Source organism: Oncorhynchus keta, unplaced genomic scaffold, assembly GCF_023373465.1.
Source record: "Oncorhynchus keta strain PuntledgeMale-10-30-2019 unplaced genomic scaffold, Oket_V2 Un_contig_8969_pilon_pilon, whole genome shotgun sequence".
In the NCBI taxonomy this organism is placed as follows: domain Eukaryota; kingdom Metazoa; phylum Chordata; class Actinopteri; order Salmoniformes; family Salmonidae; genus Oncorhynchus; species Oncorhynchus keta.
In genome coordinates, this window is record NW_026290327.1 from 47,501 (window position 1) to 55,885 (window position 8,385).

General features: G+C 40.0%; 1 long non-coding RNA gene across 1 annotated transcript; it reads left to right on the forward strand.

The window, feature by feature from the left end:
- The first annotated feature begins 25 nt into the window (after positions 1 to 25).
- On the forward strand, positions 26 to 6,153 carry LOC127927020 (uncharacterized). Its single transcript, XR_008125948.1, has 3 exons — positions 26 to 759; positions 2,514 to 2,706; positions 5,394 to 6,153. It is a non-coding gene; the product is annotated as an uncharacterized LOC127927020 (long non-coding RNA).
- The last annotated feature ends 2,232 nt before the right edge of the window (positions 6,154 to 8,385 follow it).

The window sequence follows — 8,385 nt, forward strand, 5'->3', positions numbered from 1 at the left end:
TTTAAATTGTGCATAAGGATTTTTTTGTGGGCCAAATGACGTAAGAAATTTGACATGCTCAAAAATCCTGCAGAAATGCAAAATTGACTGGCCTGATGAACTCGGGATGGCCGGGCAGTGATAGTTGTTCCTTTCCATCACTCGTTGTGTTGACTTCATCATGTCCATTTTGTGATGTTTTTTCACTATATAATCATATTGCAAGTGCACGTGCATTTGCAATATGTTTCAATGTGCATTTACCATATGAAATTTGACCTTGCTCAAAAATGCAAAATTGACTGGTCTGATGAACACAGGATGGCCGAGCAGTGATAGTTGTACATTTCCATCACTCGTTGTGTTGATTTCATCATCTCCGTTAGGTGATGTTTTTACACTATAGAATCATATTGCAAATGCACGTGCATTGTTGTGCAACTGGTAACCCAAAAATAAAAATATGGTTGTAAATGCATTTACCGGTCATTCTGATATTAATGCTCGCTATGGGAACACAGGATGGCCGGGCAGTGATAGTTGTACATTTCCATCACTCGTTGTGTTGATTTCATCATGTCCATTAGGTGATGTTTTTACACTATAGAATCATATTGCAAGTGCGCGCGCATTTGCAATATGTTTCAATGTGCATTTACCATATGAAATTTGACATGCTCAAAAATGCAAAATTGACTGGTCTGATGGACACAGGATGGCCGAGCAGTGATAGTTGTACATTTCCATCACTCGTTGTGTTGATTTCATCATGTCCATTAGGTGATGTTTTTCACTATAGAATCATATTGCAAGTGCACGCGCATTTGCAATATGTTTCAATGTGCATTTACCATATGAAATTTGACATGCTCAAAAATGCAAAATTGACTGGTCTGAGAACACAGGATGGCTGAGCAGTGATAGTTGTACATTTCCATCACCTGTTGTGTTGATTTCATCATGTCCATTTGTTTATGTTTTCTCACTTTTGCAAAGTCACTGTGCATTTGCAATATGGTTCAATGGGCAGGTACCATCACGAATTTGTCATGCTATAAAAATCCTGCAGGAATGTGAAATTGACTGGTCTGATGAACACAGGATGGCCGAGCAGTGATAGTTGTACATTTCCATCACTTGTTGTGTTGATTTCATCATGTCCATTAGGTGATGTTTTTTCACTATAGAATCATATTGCAAATGCACGTGCATTGTTGTGCAACTGGTAACCCAAAAATTAAAATATGGTTGTAAATGCATTTACCGGGACTCCTATTATCCATGCCCGCTATGGGAGTACCCTACTACGGCCCTCTATCTATGGGGGCAGTCCTGAGTGCTTTATGGACTGTTTAAAATATTCTGATGGATACGCATGTTGTGCAACTGGTGATTGAATAGGCACCTGGTAACCCAAAAATGAAAATATGGTTGTGAATGCATTTACCGGTCATTCTGATATTAATGCCCGCTATGGGAACACAGGATGGCCGAGCAGTGATAGTTGTACATTTCCATCACTCGTTGTGTTGATTTCATCATGTCCATTAGGTGATGTTTTTACACTATAGAATCATATTGCAAGTGCGCGCGCATTTGCAATATGTTTCAATGTGCATTTACCATATGAAATTTGAAATGCTCAAAAATGCAAAATTGACTGGTCTGATGGACACAGGATGGCCGAGCAGTGATAGTTGTACATTTCCATCACTCGTTGTGTTGATTTCATCATGTCCATTAGGTGATGTTTTTCACTATAGAATCATATTGCAAGTGCACGCGCATTTGCAATATGTTTCAATGTGCATTTACCATATGAAATTTGACATGCTCAAAAATGCAAAATTGACTGGTCTGATGAACACAGGATGGCTGAGCAGTGATAGTTGTACATTTCCATCACCTGTTGTGTTGATTTCATCATGTCCATTTGTTTATGTTTTCTCACTTTTGCAAAGTCACTGTGCATTTGCAATATGGTTCAATGGGCAGGTACCATCACGAATTTGTCATGCTATAAAAATCCTGCAGGAATGTGAAATTGACTGGTCTGATGAACACAGGATGGCCGAGCAGTGATAGTTGTACATTTCCATCACTTGTTGTGTTGATTTCATCATGTCCATTAGGTGATGTTTTTTCACTATAGAATCATATTGCAAATGCACGTGCATTGTTGTGCAACTGGTAACCCAAAAATTAAAATATGGTTGTAAATGCATTTACCGGGACTCCTATTATCCATGCCCGCTATGGGATACCCTACACGGCCCTCTATCTATGGGGGCAGTCCTCAGTGCTTTATGGACTGTTTAAAATATTCTGATGGATACGCATGTTGTGCAACTGGTGATTGAAAATAGGCACCTGGTAACCCAAAAATGAAAATATGGTTGTGAATGCATTTACCGGTCATTCTGATATTAATGCCCGCTATGGGAACACAGGATGGCCGAGCAGTGATAGTTGTACATTTCCATCACTCGTTGTGTTGATTTCATCATTGATGTTTTTTTCATCATGTCCATTAGGTGATGTTTTTACACTATAGAATCATATTGCAAGTGCGCGCGCATTTGCAATATGTTTCAATGTGCATTTACCATATGAAATTTGACATGCTCAAAAATGCAAAATTGACTGGTCTGATGGACACAGGATGGCCGAGCAGTGATAGTTGTACATTTCCATCACTCGTTGTGTTGATTTCATCATGTCCATTAGGTGATGTTTTTCACTATAGAATCATATTGCAAAGTCGCGCATTTGCAATATGTTTCAATGTGCATTTACCATATGAAATTTGAAATGCTCAAAAATGCAAAATTGACTGGTCTGATGGACACAGGATGGCCGAGCAGTGATAGTTGTACATTTCCATCACTGTTGTGTTGATTTCATCATGTCCATTAGGTGATGTTTTTTCACTATAGAATCATATTGCAAGTGCGCGCATTTGCAATATGTTTCTGCATTTACCATATGAAATTTGACATGCTCAAAAATGCAAAATTGACTGGTCTGATGAACACAGGATGGCCGAGCAGTGATAGTTGTACATTTCCATCACTCGTTGTGTTGATTTCATCATGTCCATTAGGTGATGTTTTTACACTATAGAATCATATTGCAAGTGCGCGCGCATTTGCAATATGTTTCAATGTGCATTTACCATATGAAATTTGAAATGCTCAAAAATGCAAAATTGACTGGTCTGATGGACACAGGATGGCCGAGCAGTGATAGTTGTACATTTCCATCACTCGTTGTGTTGATTTCATCATGTCCATTAGGTGATGTTTTTCACTATAGAATCATATTGCAAGTGCACGCGCATTTGCAATATGTTTCAATGTGCATTTACCATATGAAATTTGACATGCTCAAAAATGCAAAATTGACTGGTCTGATGGACACAGGATGGCCGAGCAGTGATAGTTGTACATTTCCATCACTCGTTGTGTTGATTTCATCATGTCCATTAGGTGATGTTTTTCACTATAGAATCATATTGCAAGTGCACGCGCATTTGCAATATGTTTCAATGTGCATTTACCATATGAAATTTGACATGCTCAAAAATGCAAAATTGACTGGTCTGATGAACACAGGATGGCTGAGCAGTGATAGTTGTACATTTCCATCACCTGTTGTGTTGATTTCATCATGTCCATTTGTTTATGTTTTCTCAATTTTGCAAAGTCACTGTGCATTTGCAATATGGTTCAATGGGCAGGTACCATCACGAATTTGTCATGCTATAAAAATCCTGCAGGAATGTGAAATTGACTGGTCTGATGAACACAGGATGGCCGAGCAGTGATAGTTGTACATTTCCATCACTTGTTGTGTTGATTTCATCATGTCCATTAGGTGATGTTTTTCACTATAGAATCATATTGCAAATGCACGTGCATTGTTGTGCAACTGGTAACCCAAAAATTAAAATATGGTTGTAAATGCATTTACCGGGACTCCTATTATCCATGCCCGCTATGGGAGTACCCTACTACTATCAGGATGGGGGCAGTCCTGAGTGCATTTATGGACTGTTTAAAATATTCATCTGATGGATACGTGATGTTGTGCAACTGGTGATTGAAAATAGGCACCTGGTAACCCAAAAATGAAAATATGGTTGTGAATGCATTTACCGGTCATTCTGATATTAATGCCCGATGGAACACAGGATGGCCGAGCAGTGATAGTTGTACATTTCCATCACTCGTTGTGTTGATTTCATCATGTCCATTAGGTGATGTTTTTACACTATAGAATCATATTGCAAGTGCGCGCGCATTTGCAATATGTTTCAATGTGCATTTACCATATGAAATTTGACATGCTCAAAAATGCAAAATTGACTGGTCTGATGGACACAGGATGGCCGAGCAGTGATAGTTGTACATTTCCATCACTCGTTGTGTTGATTTCATCATGTCCATTAGGTGATGTTTTTCACTATAGAATCATATTGCAAGTGCACGCGCATTTGCAATATGTTTCAATGTGCATTTACCATATGAAATTTGACATGCTCAAAAATGCAAAATTGACTGGTCTGATGAACACAGGATGGCTGAGCAGTGATAGTTGTACATTTCCATCACCTGTTGTGTTGATTTCATCATGTCCATTTGTTTATGTTTTCTCACTTTTGCAAAGTCACTGTGCATTTGCAATATGGTTCAATGGGCAGGTACCATCACGAATTTGTCATGCTATAAAAATCCTGCAGGAATGTGAAATTGACTGGTCTGATGAACACAGGATGGCCGAGCAGTGATAGTTGTACATTTCCATCACTTGTTGTGTTGATTTCATCATGTCCATTAGGTGATGTTTTTTCACTATAGAATCATATTGCAAATGCACGTGCATTGTTGTGCAACTGGTAACCCAAAAATTAAAATATGGTTGTAAATGCATTTATGGGACTCCTATTATCCATGGTCGCTATGGGAACACAGGATGGCCGGCAGTGATAGTTGGGGCATTTCCATCACTCGTTGTGTTGATTTCATCATGTCCTGATGTTTTACGCATGTTGTGCAACTGGTGATTGAAAATAGGCACCTGGTAACCCAAAAATGAAAATATGGTTGTGAATGCATTTACCGGTCATTCTGATATTAATGGTATGGGAACACAGGATGGCCGAGCAGTGATAGTTGTACATTTCCATCACTCGTTGTGTTGATTTCATCATGTCCATTAGGTGATGTTTTTACACTATAGAATCATATTGCAAGTGCGCGCGCATTTGCAATATGTTTCAATGTGCATTTACCATATGAAATTTGACATGCTCAAAAATGCAAAATTGACTGGTCTGATGAACACAGGATGGCCGAGCAGTGATAGTTGTACATTTCCATCACTCGTTGTGTTGATTTCATCATGTCCATTAGGTGATGTTTTTTCACTATAGAATCATATTGCAAGTGCGCGCGCATTTGCAATATGTTTCAATGTGCATTTACCATATGAAATTTGAAATGCTCAAAAATGCAAAATTGACTGGTCTGATGGACACAGGATGGCCGAGCAGTGATAGTTGTACATTTCCATCACTCGTTGTGTTGATTTCATCATGTCCATTAGGTGATGTTTTTACACTATAGAATCATATTGCAAGTGCGCGCGCATTTGCAATATGTTTCAATGTGCATTTACCATATGAAATTTGACATGCTCAAAAATGCAAAATTGACTGGTCTGATGGACACAGGATGGCCGAGCAGTGATAGTTGTACATTTCCATCACTCGTTGTGTTGATTTCATCATGTCCATTAGGTGATGTTTTTACACTATAGAATCATATTGCAAGTGCGCGCGCATTTGCAATATGTTTCAATGTGCATTTACCATATGAAATTTGACATGCTCAAAAATGCAAAATTGACTGGTCTGATGGACACAGGATGGCCGAGCAGTGATAGTTGTACATTTCCATCACTCGTTGTGTTGATTTCATCATGTCCATTAGGTGATGTTTTTACACTATAGAATCATATTGCAAGTGCGCGCGCATTTGCAATATGTTTCAATGTGCATTTACCATATGAAATTTGACATGCTCAAAAATGCAAAATTGACTGGTCTGATGAACACAGGATGGCTGAGCAGTGATAGTTGTACATTTCCATCACTCGTTGTGTTGATTTCATCATGTCCATTTGTTTATGTTTTCTCACTTTTGCAAAGTCACTGTGCATTTGCAATATGGTTCAATGGGCAGGTACCATCACGAATTTGTCATGCTATAAAAATCCTGCAGGAATGTGAAATTGACTGGCCCGATGAACTCGGGATAGCTGGGCAGTGATTCTGGTTCATCTCCATGGCTCGTTAGGGTTGATTTCAGAATGTCACTTTTGGTGATGGTCCCTCTCCGTTTAAACATATTGCTAATGTACAAAAGTCAACTAGCAAGTCAGTGTCCATCAGTCAATTAGATGTCATTTTGACACCAAACTGATACCAATTGACACCAAACCCACTTTTTCCAACTCATTTAGAAGCCAACTATCATATATGTCAGAGCAGGCCCATAATTCACAGCGCCTTTAGTTTAAAACATAATAAAAACGTAAAACACATAGTTACGTTCTAGCTGCGGGTCCAGGTCAGACATTATGTGAAGGCCTATGTGAGGCGACCCCGAATCCCGAGTTTCGGCTCGATAGGTCCTTCGGTGCCCGAGTAAAACCCTAATTGGTGCTGAAAATCCACTTTTTCCATGCCTTGCTATGGGGTCCTTGAATGAGCTATCGGACCGAAACGTTGGGGTCCGTCTCTATGGGCCGAGCCGGTTCCAATGCACCTAGTCTTGTGTCTCTGAGACTTTTCTAAATGTCGCCATTTTCGTAATGGTCAAAATGAATTGAAATCATTGCAAATGTACGAGGCTATTTCTCGGTCCGAGAACCTTCTAGAGCCACCTAACTCACCACGCACTATCGACCCGAGGTCTAGAACAGGTTTCTAAAGTTTCGGAACTCTAGGTCTGACGGTTCTTTTTTAGCTCGAACAAAGCTAACTATTGGAGGCACTGTCTGTCTCTACAACCCCCAATACGTCCCTCCTTCCAAGTTGTGTGTCTGTGTGATTTAGTTTTCCTTTGAAATTTTATGGGAAAAATGACTGATTTACAGTTCATGGGGGTTGCCTAATCACACATATGAAGTTTTGGACAGATCTGACTTTTTTAACCCCTCGAAACAGCCCCTGAGACACCAATTAAGGCACTTCCGGTTGGCACAGGAAGCTATAAGTCAACACATATCCTCACTGGGCTATGCTTTTACAGAATCCTGTGTTTTAAGTCCTTACGTTAAGAATTGACTGATTTACACAGGGTTGAATGCACTATGTCTATCAAACTGCAGGCAGGTAATGGAAAAACACTTTTAGGGTGATTTTAACCACTTCCGGTTGGTCCAGGAAGCCTAGAATCAACACAGGTAGACCTCATACTGGCCTGATGGACTGTTATCAAAGACAGGTTCATACGGCATTCATAACCCATATAGACTTCAGGTTGAATTTAGGGGTGCAGGCAATGTATTCCTATGGGGAGAGAAGTCAATGCAAACTATTTGAAGTAAACACCTTCTTTTAACTATTAAGGGTTAATGCCACACGGTCAACGTTAGGCTTGCACGGATCGGAAGGACCTTAGGAACGTACCTGAGGTCGAATTGTGCTTCTCACCCTAACGGTTCTCTCACTGTCACCCAAAAGCAAATGACGTTGTGGGGCAGGCTTCATTTTGGGCCTACTTTTCTAATGGTCGCTGCGCTCAGACCGAGCGAGCTACGGTCAAGCGGGATATCTCGTTGAACTCGGCACGGCCTAGAGATTATGTTTATGCCATTGCCTGCTCTCTGTGTCTTTGAGAACCGCACTTTTTCACTCCATCCTTGCTGTGTGTGCGTGTGAGAGCTTTTCTTTGACATCTGTTGGGAGAAATGACTGATTTACAGTTCATGAGGGTTACCTAGTCACACATATGAAGTTTTGAAAAGATCTGACCTTTTTAACCCTTGGAAACTGCCACTGTGACATCATTAAAGGCACTTCCGGTTGGCACAGGAAGCTATAAGTAAACCCATGTCTTGATTGACATAGAAACTTACAGAATCCTGAGTTTTAAGTCCTTACGTTAAGAATTGACTGATTTACACAGGGTTGAATGCACTATGTCTATCAAACTGCAGGCAGGTAATGGAAAAACACTTTTAGGGTGATTTTAACCACTTCCGGTTGGTCCAGGAAGCCTAGAATCAACACAGGTAGACCTCATACTGGCCTGATGGACTGTTACCAAAGACAGGTTCATACGGCATTCATAACCCATATAGACTTCAGGTTGAATTTAGGGGTGTAAAGGCAATGTA